We start from the raw sequence: 16,921 nt of genomic DNA, 5'->3' as shown, positions 1-16,921 counted from the left end.
GAACCACGTCACAGCATTTAAATTTGACCCTGAGGATGAAGGTGGCCTTGATACGGGAAGGGTCTGATCAGATGCGCCATTTAAAGCAGCTGCTCTGACCACGGCGAGGAGAAAGTCCTCATCGCGGTCCGGGTGGGAGGCTGGGCTGCGTCCTGCCGCTGGAGGCCTTAGGGAGACGAGGCCGGTGCTGGAGGAGGGGGGTTATAAGGGGTTGGGGTGGCACTGAGATGAGCATAACAGGCTCTGTCCTAGGTGACAGCGGCTTAAAACAACACCCACTTATCATCTCATCATTTCCGTAGGTCGTACGTACCAGCTTGGTTAAGCCTAATTCTCTAATTCAGGACCACCAGGCTGCCATCGAGGTGTTGAGAGGGGTGCAGGCTCATCAGACTCTCAACTGGCGAAGGAAGTGCTCCCAAGCTCAGTTGAGTTGTCTGAAGACGCAGCTCCCTGCGCTCATAACCCTGAAGTTTCTGTGCTAGCTCTTATCTGGGAACAACTCTCAGCTCCAGGGGACCCGGTGTCTCTGCCCTGTGCACTCTCACAGCCACAGGGAGCCCCTCTCACCTCAGTGTGCTAAGAGGGAGCCTTATGTAATGTGACCTAATCACAGGAGTGACACCTGCCATCCTTGTCACACTCGATTGGCCAGAAGCAATTGAGGTTTTCACCCACACTCAAGGGAGGGGACCACACAAGGGCAGAACCCATTGGGGGTCACCCGAGAGTGCGTCTGCCACAATGTTATTAGGGAAGCATTGTCAAGGCTAGAATATCACAGACCTCAAGGCACTAGGGTGGATTTCAGCTCCATCTCATGTTGACTTCTCTGTTTGAGACTCAGGGGAGGTGCCGGTGGAAGGGTTGTTGTCTGGTGGGAGACCTGGGCTTCTCCCTGGCTCTGCCCTGACACAGCAGTGAGCACAGAGACCAACCCGAGGTGGGAAAACTGGGGCTCAGGCACACTGACCATGCCTCCGGTGACCCTATAATTTATCATAAAAACAGATACTTTTGAGAGTAAGACAGACAGACTTAACAATAATTCCAGGACAACAAGTACCACCCAGAGCTCTCCTGATCAGATGAGGACGAAGGCCAGCCCTGGTGATATTCACCCATCGGTACGGCTCCTAAAGACCTAGAAGCTTTGGGAAGACATGAGGTAGCCCCGTGGTCCAGCACATCCCAGACAGTCAGACTCAGGGTCAAGTCTGGGGCCAGTTCTTACTTTCACACAACCTTGAATAAATAATAGTCCCCTGGGCTTCCCTGGTGGCACAGTGGTTGAGAGTCCGCCTGCCGACGCAGGGGACACAGGTTCGTGCCCCGGTCCGGGAAGATCCCACGTGCCGCAGAGCGGCTGGGCCCGTGAGCCATGGCCGCTGAGCCTGCGCGTCCAGAGCCTGTGCTCCGCAACGGGAGAGGCCACAACAGTGAGAGGCCCGCGTACGGCAAAAAATAAATAATAAATAAATAAATAAATGTCTCCTAACTGTAAGCGAGAATAACTGAACTTCTTTATTAAATTTTTGATGAGATGAACTGAAATAATAGGTGTAACATTCTTAGCAAATAATTCATTAGAATGTAGAAGGCACTAATGAATGGTAAGCATCATTAATTGACATTACACAGTGAGATGTGATTGTGTATCGTGGAGACTGTGAAAACAGGGCACAAATGTGAAGCCAACCACCTCAGCTGGAGGTAAAAATATGTCTGTGAAAATGGAAATGGATCTGCAGAGAAAGCTGGACACACGTTTTGCGTGGTGCCTCAAAACGAGGACGGTGTGCAGTCACGTGAAATGCGCCACAAGCTGACGATCAGAGAGAACAGATGCATGTGCCTATGTGCGCGTGGCATCGCTAAGCTTCCTGATTCGTCTCCAGTCAGATTTCCAATAGGTATTCTGGCCTCTGTGCTCAGACCATGGGTCCAGGCCACGGTTAATGCATAATGTGTAATCTTGGGTGAGTGTTGGGGTGACTGGGTCGGGGTCAGGCTGTGAAGCACTGGGATGAAATTCCAGGACATGAGGTGGCCTGGGTGAGTGGTGAAAGGTCACTGACGGATACAAAAAAGGAGAAGAATGAGTCACACGTGTGTGTTTACAAAGGGATCTCCTGGGAGGGTGGACGGGGAGAGGAGAACACGCAGCAGAGCTGAGGAGGGGGTCCCACGGGTCGAGTTGCAGAAGGACCGGGACAGGGGCTCTGCCAGGCCCTCGCCAGCAGTGTGACCACTACTGCCGCTTTCACAGTCTAAGCGAAGCCCTTTTCTTATGAAAAACCAGCCCATATCACCTTCATGAAATCTTGCTCTAACAGTATATACTGGTGACTTTTCAGAAAACTTCCCAAGCATATTCTGCCATAATCTCCCACGTAGTACAGGAGTGAATTCCATGCCCCTCAAATATTTCTAAGATTGCATTCCTACCTGGAAGCTAATTCCTGTGCGTTTGTAATATCATGGCTTTTGATTGATCACAGCCCTGTCTGCTAGAACCTCTAAGGAATGTGAAAGCAAAAGGCAAGCTGCCTTAGGTGTCCCGTGGGGTTCAACGGCCCCTCTTGTTCTCGTTCCTGCATTAGCGGAAGAGGAGATTGTTGGTCATTATACATTCCTCATCCCGCTGACGGTCCCTTAGTACACTGTATAAAACTCTTTAATTACCGTAATAAAGAAAACGCACGTATTACTGGCTGTGGGTCTTGGTGCCTCTCCTGCAAGTCCATCCCTGGGACCCTATAATTGCTTTAGCCAACCATTAACGCAGGCCAGGAACTAATAGAGAGTATAATATTGTTTAAATAATGCATTTGCTTTGAATATACAATTATGGAGTGTGGATGGAGAATCATGAGTGGAATATAATTCAACCCAGATCTTCAGCAAGAGGGTTAGGCTTTTTACTGAGTTTCTTCAATATTCTCCTTCCGGAGAGCTCTGGAAATTATAGATCCGCTTTCTCAGTCCTCATCTCAAATAAGACTGTGTCTGTACCTGGACAGGGCCGGGACATTGTGAACTCCGGTCACTTCTCTCGTCTCATACACCTGCCATCCTACTGACGAGCCAGTGACCTGCATCAGTGACTAATAAATTGGGCTGAATGATCACTGAGTTGCCGTTGCCACAGAAGAAAGATGTTGGCCTTTGTCGAGCAGCCACTTTGAGTCTCATTTATTAGATATTTATTGAGAGTCTCTTCGTGGCCCGACACCACGGGATTATAAAGATGAATAAACTGGAGACTTGAGCCTTGAGCATTTATGATCTCTTCTGGGGGGAAGGATAAAGCGTCCTAAGAACAGCGTAAGGTGGAAACCTGCAACCAGTTCAATACCCGGCTTGGCGACCTCTCCCCAGAGACCGCGGAGCCCAGGCTTGAAGGACAGGCCTCGTGTTGGCAAATCAGCGGGGAGGAAGCCCCTGTATGACCCAGATTAGAGAAATGTGCACAGGAGACACAGACCCGGGCAGGGGCCAGGCAGCTCCAAGGAGTCAGTGCTGCTGGAGGCTGGGGGTGGGGGGGAGAGGCTTCCAGGGGCTGCTCCACAGAGGCCTCCCGAGGGGCAGGGGTCCACTCCCCCACCTCTGGGGAAAGGGGGCCAGGCACAGTGCGCGCAGGAGGAAAACTCCATGCTCAGAGCTTCGCTTTAGGGGATCCCTGGGCCACTCCTGGGAAATGCGTCAGAGGCGGTAGCAGAAGCCAGTTGGATTCAGACCCTGGAAGAGTCCAGATGGAGGTGGGAAGAGCAAAGTCATTGAGCGTCTCCAGTGTCACCGCATCTGTTCTCACACTGACTTTGAATTTGGGATTTTTATCCTCCTTCCTGCCAATAAGAACGCTGAGTGCAGAAGGTAAAATGCCATCAGCCCAGATGAGATTGTAAGTATGAGGGGGAGTTTGAACCAACATAGCACAGCCTAATGGAGGTCCAGGGATGGAGATGTCGCAGAGGCCAAGGGCAGTGCGAGGCCCCTGAGCCTCCTGGGTGCAGGGTCTGGGGACCTGCAGCAGAAGGAAAAGCTGTGCCTCTCCCCTCGCGCCCCCAGGGCAGCAGCTGGTCAGATGGTGAAGCTGGAGGAAGATGGATGAGGAGGCCCCCGTGAGAGGGGCTGGGGGCATGGGTCGACTTTGTCAAGTTTATGGAAGTCCTACCCTGGGCTTCCACAGAGAGTCCAGAGGGGCGGGCCTGGGGAGGACGCCATGGGTTCACATGGGTCGGAGTGGAAGGCCAGCTGACTCACACCAGGGCAGACAGTTAACCCAGGGACACCATAGCCGCGGGAAGGTGGGGAGCCGGGTCACGGCTATGCTAAGCCCCGTGAACGAAGAGGCTATCGAGTCAGCCTCTGATGCGTTACCTTAGGCCTCAAGGAGTCCCAGCTCAACCCTGGCCGCCATGCAGGGCCCCCCAAAGTATGTGGTGGCCACAGGCCTGCCAGCACCGGGAGGGTAGGTCTTTGCCTCTCTATAGGCTTATTTTAGAGTTTTGTTTAAGAACCAAGGTGCTGGAGGAACAGGAACGTGTCCTGTCTGAGCGTCACGGGCACCGAACAGATCGACGGCAAAGACAAGACGACTGTTGGGCCTTGAACTCGAGAACAAAGCTCTGCTTCCCTCCTCTCCCCACTCGGCTTTACGAGCGTGCACAGATTTCAGTCCCCAACTTCCCTGCTGTCTCAAAATAATGGAAAGAAAATAATTAGCAGCTGTCTTAGCAGGGGGAGCAAACCACGCAGAGCTGTGCTCCTGGCGGCGATTTCTGCCTGGTGGCCCTAAAAGCGAAAATTAACTCCGAAGTTATTTTGAGCATCTAAATAAATATTCTTAGCTTCTCAAAGTTGTTGCTGCAGCCCTGTGTTAGAGGTGGCGTTCCTGCCCTTGCCTAACATCTAGCCTTGCGTATGGAAATCTTCAGGCTGAGATTTGAGGAATTCGCACGAATGCACCATGTGTCACTCGTGTGGGTGGGTTACAGAGGCAGCTCGCAGGAAAGCTGCTCACACCGCAGGGGCTCGGGTCTGGTGCCCTTGCCGTCTTCTCCTGATTACGGCAAACTTCAGAGCTGGAAAGATGATGCAAAATCTATAAATGGATTGCTAAACTAAATACCAATTACTGTATTTCCAATGATACAGGGTGTAGACAGGGAGTGTGTGTGTGTGTGTGTGTGTGTGTGTGTGTGTGTGTGCATGCTCACGTGTGTGTTTACTTGACATGGACCCCAGAAGGAATGAGTCATTTGTCCCAGGGTTGTCCAGCCCACTGATGGAGCTTGAATCTACATTCAATGTCCATGTTTTAATCCTTTTCCTGAATGTTTGCTCAGAGTTTATTAGTCAGAGTTCTCCAGAGGAACAGACCAATAGGATGGATAGATGGATTGATTCATTGACTGACTGATAAAAGATAGAAAATTCAGACCAAACAATGATACCTAGAAAAATCACATTTCAGGCATAGATCACCCATGTTGGTCATTTGGATTAAATTAACTGGGAATATTATCACCCACCAGTCTGCAAAGATGACCTCTCTTCTGCAAAGTTCTTCTCTGGGGCTGGGACTTGGAAAAAAAGGAATAAAAATATTAAGCACTTCTTTGGGTGGCTGGAGAATTTGCAGGATAATGTCTGTAATGAACTCTAAGCTTCTCAAAAAAGAATCCTTGCAAAATCACACGGGGAGGCCCATTATAACAGTGCCCTCAGGAGTAGCCAGGCCAGGTGAGTGGTGTGTGGTGTGATAATGACATCCTGGTGGTCTGTGGAGAGACAGAGCCCCGTGGACACAGCACAAGCATCCTGTCTGCCTCACGGAAGCCCAGGAAGGTCCCTTGGCACCTGACTGAGTGTCATGCTCTTTTCATCCCAGCACCTGTGTCGTGGGCTTTGTGTGCAGGTGTCCCTAAAGCTTCCTTCCTTTGTGTGTTTAACAAACTCTTGGTGGCCTCCTCCTTTGTGGAAGGTGATGAATAAAATTGCCCTTGCCTTCAGTTCATTTATAACATCTGAAGGTAACTCTCCTATTTAAACACAAACACACAAATAAGCCAATGACAAGAAGAGACTCCTGCAAGTTCTATGACTTCTGTTGTTTGTCCCAGGAAATGAGATGCACAGTTCCCAAGAGTGGGTGTTTCCCGAGAGCCACGTCCTCAAACGGTTTTCACTCTGAGGCAGGAAGGAGACTGAAGGCTTTGCAATAAACATGTGCTTCAACTACCTGGCTGTGAACCCTGCCTCAGTTTCCCCATCTGTGAAGCGGACGGGCCCTGGTGTGTGCTCGTACGCCCTGCCCGTTTCTCTCATGGATGGAGGGTGGGAGGATGGGCAAGGGAAGCTGGACCACCTCCCAGGCTGACCCGACTCAGACGCCCCTCCATCCGTGAACCTGAGGACCACTGCCCTTCGGTGACAGGCTCAACATCTTTCTTTCAAACTTCACTGAACTCAAGAGAGACCCATGCTTCACACCCATTCCGAAGGATCTGCGAAGCAAGCATGCAAATCATGGCCAGGTCGGCGGGTCGCTCCCTGGGACTCTGCTGCCATTTCCCAGCGCTGCCGACACACGGCTCAGGTCTCCGGAAATGATGGCCATAAAATATGCAGAAAGAAGCCCAGAATAGCTCACTGCTGCCGAACTTCAGCAGTTACCCGAAAACCCTGTAGGTGCCTTAACCTCCTAGATGTTATCTTCAATGTGCAACACATTGTCTTTAATTTAAATAAACCTGTGTAAACCCACATCTTTGTTTAAATCCTGTACCACCTGATAGATCCAGGCAGGATGATAATGAACTTGAGCTGCTGCTTTTTTTTTTTTTTTTTTTTGCCTGCAAGCATCCTCCAAACCTTTCCTCACTATGCAAGGCAGTCATTTAGCTGCCACTCACTAATTAGCCGTGCTTCGGGGGAAGGTTGGACGTTACAGTATTTCTTCCCTTCCCAGGCCTCCTCCCCTCAGTAATAATTAAAAACCAAGGGCTAGAGAGTTAAATCATTTTGCAGAGATCATGGTCCTTAGTTTCCCTGGAAATGCCAAGAGTGCATAAGGTGTGATTCTTCAAAGCACCTCTGGAAAGTTTGCAAGCTCAGGATGTGGCTTGGAGAATCTAAATGAGTTCTGTAGTCAAATGACCAAGTAAGAGGAATTTATGTAAGTCGGGGGAAAACGCAGCGGTCACAGTTGTGATAAAAACCTTAACTATGCTTCACATGGGTCACTTAAGGAAGGACAAAAAACTATTTTTCTTGATATTCAAGTGGCTAATCATTTAATTTTTCTAGATCACAACCTGTATAACTTTTAATAAGGTGCTACAGACGAAAATTAGAAAATTAAGCTGGATCTATGACCACCTCGGCCGTTTTATCTTGTGGTGTGGATTTTTAGAACGTTTTCCCAGAACAAATCTTAACATTTCACTCTCGGAAATAATCAATCAGGAAGCACACTTTCTGCAGAATAAATTGTATCTTGCATGTGGTTCTCAAAACTGACACTTATCAGAGGTGTCTATAAAGTTTGGAAACTAAACTATAATACTTGGCTCTAAGTGTGAAGAATATATAATATCCCATGTATAGTTTCCTGGTAAATATCTTGACTTTGTACGTGCAAGTCAATAGCAAAGGAACAGGTGTTGAAACATTTAAATGTGTCTCGGAGTCAAGCAGCATCGTGCTTCCACTACAGAAGCCTCTCTAAGTGGGGTCCCTGCACCGGCAGCATCAGACTCATGGTGAACTTGGGCGAGATGCAAATCCTCGGCCACACCTGAGGCTTCTAGACTCTGAAGACAAAGGCTGCTGCCCAGCGCTCTGGGTTTAACAAGCTCGTGGGCAGTGCTGATACAGCGGAAGCCTGTGACCCTGCCTTGTAGCAAACAGGGGCCATGCCCACTGCCGTGTTCTCCTGATTAACAAGAAACTGGCGATCAAGGACATCGACAGACCCTGAAAATCGGACCTTATCCTCTGGCCATGAACAGAGTGAGATATTTTGCTGGAATATATTTTTCTAGAGTTTTCCATTACATAATTGCATCACTTGTTCCATCCTTGCAGAATTAAGAAGCAGTCATTTTAAAGTTAAAAATGTGTATACGTCAATCTCAAATACACACTACTATATTTAAAATAGATAACTGACGGGGCCTACTCTATACCACAAGGACTCTGCTCAATATTCTGTAACAAACAACCTAAATGGGAAAATAATTTGAAAAAGAATAGGTACATGTGTATGTGTAACTGAATCACTTTGCTGTACACCTGAAACCAACACAACATTGTTAATCAACTCTACTCCAATATAAAATAAAAATTTAAAAAAAAATCAAGTTAAAAATGAATTGATCCCCTACTAGGAATATAAAGACGCCCATTTTATCTTTATTCATCTTATCCTAAGTGAACATTTTTATATTTTTATTATTTTATTATTATTATTTATCTTGTAATATAGGTAAATTCTTGGAACTCTCAAATATCCCATGCTTGTAGATGCAATAACTTCTTTAACGTGTATCAAATTCTAGGAAATGCTTCTCTTCTGGAAACAAGCAACGAGCAGCAGTTTCCAATGAGGACCCCAGGGCGGCGTGGCCAGGTGGCCTCCCCACCGCAAGCCCGGGGTCGCTGCCCCAGAGAACACCGACCCCTTCTCCTGCCCCCAGGCTCCCCTGGGCACTTGTCTTCTCTTGGGTGACGTCTCTACCTGCAAACTGACCAGCTCTTCTCCCCAGACTAAGACAGGTGTAACCCTGGGTGAATGTCCATCTACTCACTCTGTAGACTGACTTGTGCCAGACCCTTGCTAAGTGCTTATGACTGGGAACCGAAGCTCTGGTCTTGTGCTCACAGGGCAAAGCATCAGGAGATACAGGGGGCTAAGTGCCCAGAAGCGAAGGCCAGGGGCTGCTGGGCACGGGGGAAGCAGGGACTGAGTCCGGGCATGTAAACTGTTCAGCTGACACACACTAACAGGAACCAAGGTCAGATTTGCAGCAATTCGGTAAAGTGGTTGTTCAAAGCGCCATTACGAATGATTAAATGATTTCGATGTACGGCTAAGTAAATTATATTCTAGATATTGATAATAAACACTCAAAACTCACCGTTTCTGATTATTGTATCACATTTTACTACTATCTATTCCTCTGAGATTATCCGTGTGTCTCTTGCCTGTATGTAGAAATACCGTACAATGGCATCTACTGGGTATCTAATTCTGCCCTCAGAGATGTCACATGATAGCTGGAAATCTGCATGACGGGAGTACTGACACCATCAAAATTGGCAAATGCTGCAAATCAGGCCTGGATTTATTGTTCCATTGATCATCTAGACTTAAAGTGATGGATAAATGCTAATGATGTACGTCAAAATTAAATGTGGTGTTTCCGTGGCCACTGCATCCTGACCGGCATGAAAAACTAAGGAGACCTTTTGCCCTGATTCCAAAACTATCACCAGATTCAGCAAAGTCACTCTCGTCATTGCATTGATGGTGGAGTGAGGTTCCAACCTGTGTCTGCTGGTTTCACTTTGCCTATAACAAATTTATGGAAATGAAAACGTCAACCAGCGTCATGCTGGAATCTCAGCTGTCCATGAAGTGCGTGTGTGTGTTTTATTCTCCCCACAGCCACCCCTGAACCAACCTTTCCATCAGGCTCCGCTGATTTCTGAATGAGGGTATTGACATAAGCATTTCCCACAGTGACTGCGATGCATGTTATTTCTACTAATACTGAAGTGAAACAGGAGTTCCAGTTTCCACCAGTTTCCGTTTCCTCCTCTACAAGCCTTTATTCCCGGTAATGATGAGATCCTCAGCGAAGGCCTCCCTTCCTTGGCTGCAGAGCCCCTCCCCTGGGCCCCTTGCTTTGTGTCATTGTGTCTCTGTCCCCAGAGGCAGCTGCTAATTTCTGCTTGGTAATTGCTTGCTGCCACCTCCCTGCTGGCTGCCCTGCTCCCCGCCTGTTGGGAGGCAGACACGCAAGGTGGTGTGTATGCTTTTTTGCAAATGCACAGGGGCCGGCTTCTTCCTGGGAACAGGGCTGCGAAGGAAAAGTGGGCTAATAACCAGGGATTCCCCCTTCCACAACCGTGACGGAAGAGTAAATAAGTTCTAGACTTGCCATGAATAACAGGTGAAGGATTTGTAACCCCACATCCTACTTCCTGCCAGAACTGGGGGACAGACAAGCCCATGGTGACCTATGAGTGCTGCGGTCCTGCCCCCTGAAAATGCCTGCTGACTGCCTCTGAGGGTCCTGAGGCCATTCTCTCAGGTGTACCCCTGGGCAAGTCTGGGGACTAATGCCTAACGTGCCTGGTTTTCTCTCCACCCCCTGGACGTCCACTTCTGCTGTTTCCCAAATGGGCAGCTCACACACAGGCGCTGTGCAGAAGTGGTGACGTCCACGATGCTGGGCGCCTCGGGCCGAGAATGCTGTGGTCCCGGCAGAGAAGGGCCCCTGCTGCAGGGGATCTTCTGGCCTCACAGCTGTTGATGGGGCACAGACCACAGGGAAAATATTACCTCTTATTGTGCATAATCTTTCCAGCAGGAGTCCGCAGCCGTGGACAGGAGGAGGAGATGGCCCAGGACTCAGATTCACCCCTTTCCCCGCTGAGCACAGCTTCACTCCCACCGCCCAGGGGTCTCGAGGCACAGTGAGCCTGTCTGGGTAGGTGTTCAGCCCCCAGGCCCCGGGGCCTTCTCCTTGGGTGAGTTTTGCCCCATCAGGGGCCGAGGCCACCGGCTACATCAGAGCTGAGTGTTTTATGTCCAGGGCAAGCCTTTTCACACTTTCCCACTGTCCTGGGCTGAATGGTGTTTTCCAAATTCACGTTGAAGCCCTAACCTCCAGCACCTCAGAATGTGACTGTGTTCAGAGATATGACATTTAAAGAGGTGATTAGGGTAGAACGCTGCCATGAGGGTGGGCCCTGGTCCAATAGGACTGGTGTCCTTACGAGAAATTAGGACACAGACGTGCACAGGGGGACGACCACGTGAGGACACGGGGAAGACGGCCCTCTACACACCCAGGAAAGAGGCCTCAGGAGGAGCCAGGCCTGCGACACCTGGATCTCAGATTCCTGCCTCCAGGATGTGAGGGGTACATGGCTCTCTTGTTTCAGCTGCTTCGCTGTGGTCCCTGAGCAGCCTAACACCGCCCGCGGAGGGCCCGCGCACACGCACGGTCCAGGGCCTGGCCGTGTGCAGTCTCCTGCTCAGAAGCTCACAGAAGTCCCGCGTTTTATCCTTCAAGCCACACTGAAGTGTGCAGCCCGCTCGCTCAGGTATGGCTCGGTTATGTTAATGTATGTTTAGTTTCTCAAAATATTCGGTCAGGAAGAGGTTTTGGAAGGAGCTGCACGTTTAGCCCCGAGCTGAGTGCAGTGAGCTCTGCGCGCCCCGCACAGAGCCTGAGAGCGGAGCCTGAGAGGGTGGCTGAGGGGACCGGTCACCACACAATTCCAGGAGGCGAGCGAGATTCTGGGGAGTGTCCGCTGATCAAACACCTTGGAAAGGAGGTTCTCTGTGCTGTGCCCATGAAGTAGGTTTGGGTGTTAAGAATGAGAATCTGGGCAAAATCAGGGTCAACTGTGTTGGCTTTTGCTCCTTTTTAAAGCAATCACTGGTCACCAGGGTGCAGCCGGGGCTCAGGCCCTGCGTCCCAGAGGTGGACAAGCCCTTTGAAGAGGCCAGGGAGAAGTGACGTCAAGCCAGGCCGCCAGCGGCCCCTGTGTCGCGGGCTGACCTTTCCTTAGTTGTGCGCGGCGGCTGAGCAGACCGCAGCGCAGGGTGGGGGTCCAGCCCTGCACCCAGACAAGAGAGCCCACTTTAAAGTGGGACAGCATTATTGATCACAGCATGGGGTGGCTTCGTGTGCGCAGGAACAGCGGGCTTCTCCCACTCCCTGCACGCGCTCTGGTGCCAGCCTCCCTCGTGAAACCCTGGTCTGACCGCATCCAGGCCCAGCCTGCACAATTAACGACGAGCTTGCAGTCAGGTACCAGAGTGGCCCCGAGCCTCGCAATGCAACGGGACGACTCCCGGTTTTCTCAGCGGCACGCCCGGCTGGCGGGCATTGACGCGCAGACGGGGACGGTCCCGGCTGGCGCAGCGCCACCACTTCAAAGCCGCAGCCCTGCTGGCTCGCTTTACACCTAAGCCAATTAGCCCGGAGATCAGAGAGCCTGGAGAGGGAGGCAGCCCGACTTGCGGGCTGGCGAAGCCACGTGATCCCAGGAAAGGCGATACAGTGGGAGCCAGAGCATCCGGAGGTCGCTGTGGAGGAGACGAGGGTCAGGGCGGAGGCCCGAGGAGCCGGAGAGAGAGAAGCGCCGCCAGCGACGCTGCGGCCTGGCCTCCCTCCGGTGTTTGTCCGGCTTTTGTTGGCGACAGAGAGGCCCGTTGAAGTGAAACAGTCTGCAGTTTGTTTGTTGGCGCATCAAATATGCTGATTCTTTCTCCTCCTGAATTACTGAGCAGCACGGCTTCCAGAAATAAGACGGTCGCGCCGGAGAGAGCAAGACGGGTGCGGGCAGCGTTTGTCAAAGGGACACTGCTCTGTCAGAGGTTCTGTTTGCTTGTGCTTCCTTTCAGAGGTAGAAACTAGAACATTAAGAAATGGAGGATGTAAGTCTTCACATGCCCTCCTGAACTCCCAGTCGGTTCTGAAACTGCAAAATGTGCCAACGCCCTCCAGTGGGACGAGAGATGTGACTGCTTGCTGGTCGTCTGCCCAGACCATCTCGGGGAGGGCGGAGGCTGCGCACGTCCCGTCAGGCCAAGGACGAGGGTCTGTCTGAGGCAGGCTGATGCGCCATCGTTCACTAAACTTGTTCTGAGCAGCTTCCGGGATGAAGTAACACCTTCTGGCAGAGGAGACATAGGGCAGAGGGGTGGGGCTTGCGTGTGGCAGGGAGGGCCAGACTCGGGACACTTCCACGGACACCACAGGCCCCTGCAGATGGGGAAGGGGGCAAGTTCTCCTTAGAAATGCCATGAGGGGAGGCAGAATGAGCACATTAGAAAAACAGGTGCACGGGAGTGTGTGTGTGTGTGTGTGTGTGTGTGTGTGTGTGTGTGTACAAAGGCGTGTGCCCCTGCTCTAATGAGTGTGACTGTGCTGGACACCAGCTAAAGGATGACAGGGGACACAGCTAGCAGACGGTGACTTGGGGACCTGAATGCAGACCAAACAGTTCACTTCCTTAAAGCCCAGAGTTGAGCCTTGTTGAACTCGTGAATAAGTTAAGATACGGTTTTATTTCTGTAGAAAGTTGGGATTACAATCTTCCTGAATTTTGAAATAAGGCAACATCTCAGGCGTTTCTTTCTTCCATGATTCCAGGTGATCACATCTCAGGAATGAGAGATCGGGTTCTAATTTAAGCGCCGTCTCTGGACAGCCCTCTTGGATTTTAACCAAGTCATGTATAATTGTTTTCTTAGTGAAGAGAGTGAGGTGGCGACCACAGCCGATGGAGGACACGGTGGAGTGATACTGGCGAGAAGGTCCCACCCCCCCACCACGCTGTGCACCGAGGACTTGGCCCCCGCCGCCCAAGTGAGGGCAGGCATGTCTGTTTCCACGTGCAGCAAAGCAAATGTACCTGACGCAGTCAGTGCAGGCTTTTCCCAGGTGCTTGTGGTCCCTTCCAATCAAGGAGGTTTGGGAGGTAAAGCATCAGGTTGGAAGACTCCAATCTATCACACAAATTCTCCTCCATCATATTATGCTTTTCAATGAGACGAACAAACCACAGTCTCTTTCCCGGAACCCCAGACCTGCACCACCCAGTGAGACTCTCACATCAGAGACACACCCACAAAGGGGACAAGGACCAGAGTGGGCTGCTGCCCCCTCCCACAAAGGCCTGTCTGCCCAGGTTTAAAGATAGTAGATCATAGGATATATGAGGGAATCCATTTTAGCATTCTATATAAAAATAAAGTTTGTAAAATCTGTTGAATATCTTTGACAGATATCCCCCCTCGACTAAATAGTTAATGTTTTATTTCCAGAGCTGTAGGAGAAATTTGGGCTTAAACATCACAACGTGGCATGTGGTGCTTGACTGAGGTTGTCCACGTGGAGACGAGTATGGCCCAGGCGGGTCTGGGGACCTGGATCTTCTGCGCAGTGGCCTCCCCTCCGCCCTCATTCTGAAGCAGGTCTGTGGCCACAGCTGCAGAGCAGCCACCTGAGTTTGTAAGTGAACCTTCTTGGGACACGGCCATGCCATTTCTTTACGTCTGTTGTTTATCTCCGTGGCTGCTTTTGCAGGACAAGGGCAACGTTGATTAGTTGCGACAGAGACCACGTGACCCCAGAGTCTGGCTGTTTGCAGGAAAAGTCAGCCAGCCCTGCTCTCCATGAATCTACACCTGTGGACGTTAGCAGATACGCACACCCACACTCACCTGTGAGGCTTGGGGACCGACCTGTGGAACAAGAATGGACCGGGGTGTAAGAGCACTCATCAGGCAGACAGCGAGTCAGAGGAGTCAGCCTGGGGAGGAGGACGTGTCCCGGCCACTGTCGAGGACATTACGGGCAGGTTGGATGACACCTCGCGCAGACATGTGGGAGGACGGAGGGACCATCTCTGCCATCGCCGTGGTGTCTCTGCACCTGGGGCGTCAGCAGGTAGCAGACCCCATGTTCCTTAATGCCAGGGATCAGGGAGAGCTTAGGACGGTGTCACTGCTGAGTTAGGACACTGAGGTGACAGCTGAACCCCTGGCTCAAAGCTCAAGGCAGGCCGCAGACTGCGCTCTGGTTACTTGTGTCCTGGGACACCCCCCCGCCCCGAGTCAAAGAGACCCTGGACTCAAGGCAAACCTTTTTCTCACTTGGAGGAACCTTGATGGTTTACGGGAAGGGGTTTACTGGAGGAATTGGACTCACCAGGTGTGGAACGAGCTGGCAGAGGGAAGCTGGAAGTCAGAGCAGGGACCAGTCCATCCACCCGAGAAGCCAGGCCTGTCCAGCCTCTGAGACGGAGCCTTGGAGGGAAGCTCAGGAAGGGGCCCAGGGAAATTCTGCTCTGTGGGTCCTCTCCAAGCACCACTGGTGGCCCTGGTCACTGTTGGTCATCAGGCAGAAGTGGTGAGAAGAGCTGGACAATGGCCCCTGACACCTCTGCGTCCCTCTGTCCTTACATCCAGCACTGCTTCCCTTCCACCCTCCAAATCTCACCGCAATCCCTCGTGAGGCCAGCTCTAGACCCACACCAGGCTAGGGGTGGCCTACGGGGAAGAGCTCCCGGCAGCCAACATGACAGGGTGCCAGCAGGGAGCCCTCGAGGGGAGGATGGGAAACGCCCCTGTGCCATTGCGGCCATGCCATCCTACTGTGCCTGAACGTCTTTAGGTCCCACTCCTAGGTCGTGACTTTGAACAGAACATTCAAATTACTGACTTAAAACAAAACAGGCGTGTGCGCTGCTCGTGGAAGCTGCTCATTGGAACCTCAGGGTCACGTCCGGCTCCTTCACCCCAGGCCTCACCACCTGCTCGGAGGGTTCTGTGCCTCTTGAAGGTACAACCTCGAAGATTTCTCAGGGGAGACAGAACAGAGAGGACGATTGCTGGTGATGGTTCAGCACATTTCCACTGTTTCTATGATTCATTTTGACAACCACAAACATTAAATTAAAGTAGTGCTTATATGTTTCTATGTGTCCTGAGTAGCCTATTCAAAATCATGATCTGGGGTCATGATCTGAAGATGCAGAAGCCCAGGTTCTATGGATGCAATATGTGGAATTTTACATACAACATGGAAAGTGCCCAGGTGACTGCTGGTGGAGAGCTTCACCAGAGGAAGTCTTTCCTTCATGAACGGAAACTAATCACAGGGCAGTAGAAACACCAGGTATTTAAGATAAGTTGCAGGACTTCAAATGCAGATGGAAAAGCACAGTCACAATCCAGGTCACAACCGCCTGCATGGGATGTAGAAAGAGAGGGATAAACAGCTGATGCGGTGGCAGTAGGGCCTGGGCACGTAGATGTTCTGCCCAAGAACATTGGAGGAGAGGGATGAGAATCCATCTCTCATCTGCCTGCTCCAGGCTGAGGTCAAGGGGATGGACTGAGAGAACAGCATGCCACTTGCCTGCCCCCTCTCTGTCCTGCTGGGAATTGCAGGAAATTGCATTTCCAGACCCTCCCTCCCCAGCCCCTGGCAGCTTCAGCCGATGGAGCTTGTGGCAGAAGATGTGAGAGGGGAGGAAGGAGAAAGGAGGGCACTTGGGCAGCCTCTCAGGCAGCAGCCAGGTCTCCTCTGCAACTCCATGGAAGCACCTCCTCCTGGCCCCTGATTCCTGTTAGACAGTCTGACCCGCTTCCCTAGGCTGACCCCTGACCCCAGGCCCTGACACCATGCCCCCCGCTTCTCTCCAGCCCTGGGGTGGTGACAGCCTGATCCAGTCGACAGTCCCTGGGCTGCCTCTGGCCCCTGTCGGACCTCTCAGCTTCCTGTCACTGGAACAACATGTCTCGGGACTAAGACTTCTCCTTTCCTGACGAAGACAAGGGCAGGTGCTCAGTATTCTCACTGCCTTTGGACCAAACCCAGATACAGGCTTGGGCCACAGAGTGAATGAACTGATCCAGGTGTAGGGCAGAGGCCCAGGAAGGAATTCAGGGCTGGGGGTGGAAGGGCAGAGTCGGGGAGAGCGCAGAGGGCACTCAATTGATTAAGGAGCCTGGTCGTGGAGGCGACACAACAGGAAGCAGGAACCAGAGGTCAGTCGTACACGAGGCCGAGCCGAGACTAGGGAAGCTGTTCAGTGACAGTTGTGGCAAAGTAAAATGGCCTTAACACCATGCTCTACTTCATTGCTCCTGGTCGGGCCGCTG

General features: G+C 51.4%; 1 long non-coding RNA gene across 1 annotated transcript; it reads left to right on the top strand.

The window, feature by feature from the left end:
- The first annotated feature begins 12,139 nt into the window (after positions 1-12,139).
- LOC117311556 (uncharacterized) lies at positions 12,140-15,724 on the top strand. Its single transcript, XR_004525734.2, has 2 exons — positions 12,140-13,694; positions 14,078-15,724. It is a non-coding gene; the product is annotated as an uncharacterized lncRNA (long non-coding RNA).
- The last annotated feature ends 1,197 nt before the right edge of the window (positions 15,725-16,921 follow it).

This window comes from Tursiops truncatus, chromosome 3, assembly GCF_011762595.2.
Source record: "Tursiops truncatus isolate mTurTru1 chromosome 3, mTurTru1.mat.Y, whole genome shotgun sequence".
NCBI lineage: Eukaryota > Metazoa > Chordata > Mammalia > Artiodactyla > Delphinidae > Tursiops > Tursiops truncatus.
This window is presented reverse-complemented; position numbering and strand designations above follow the sequence as displayed.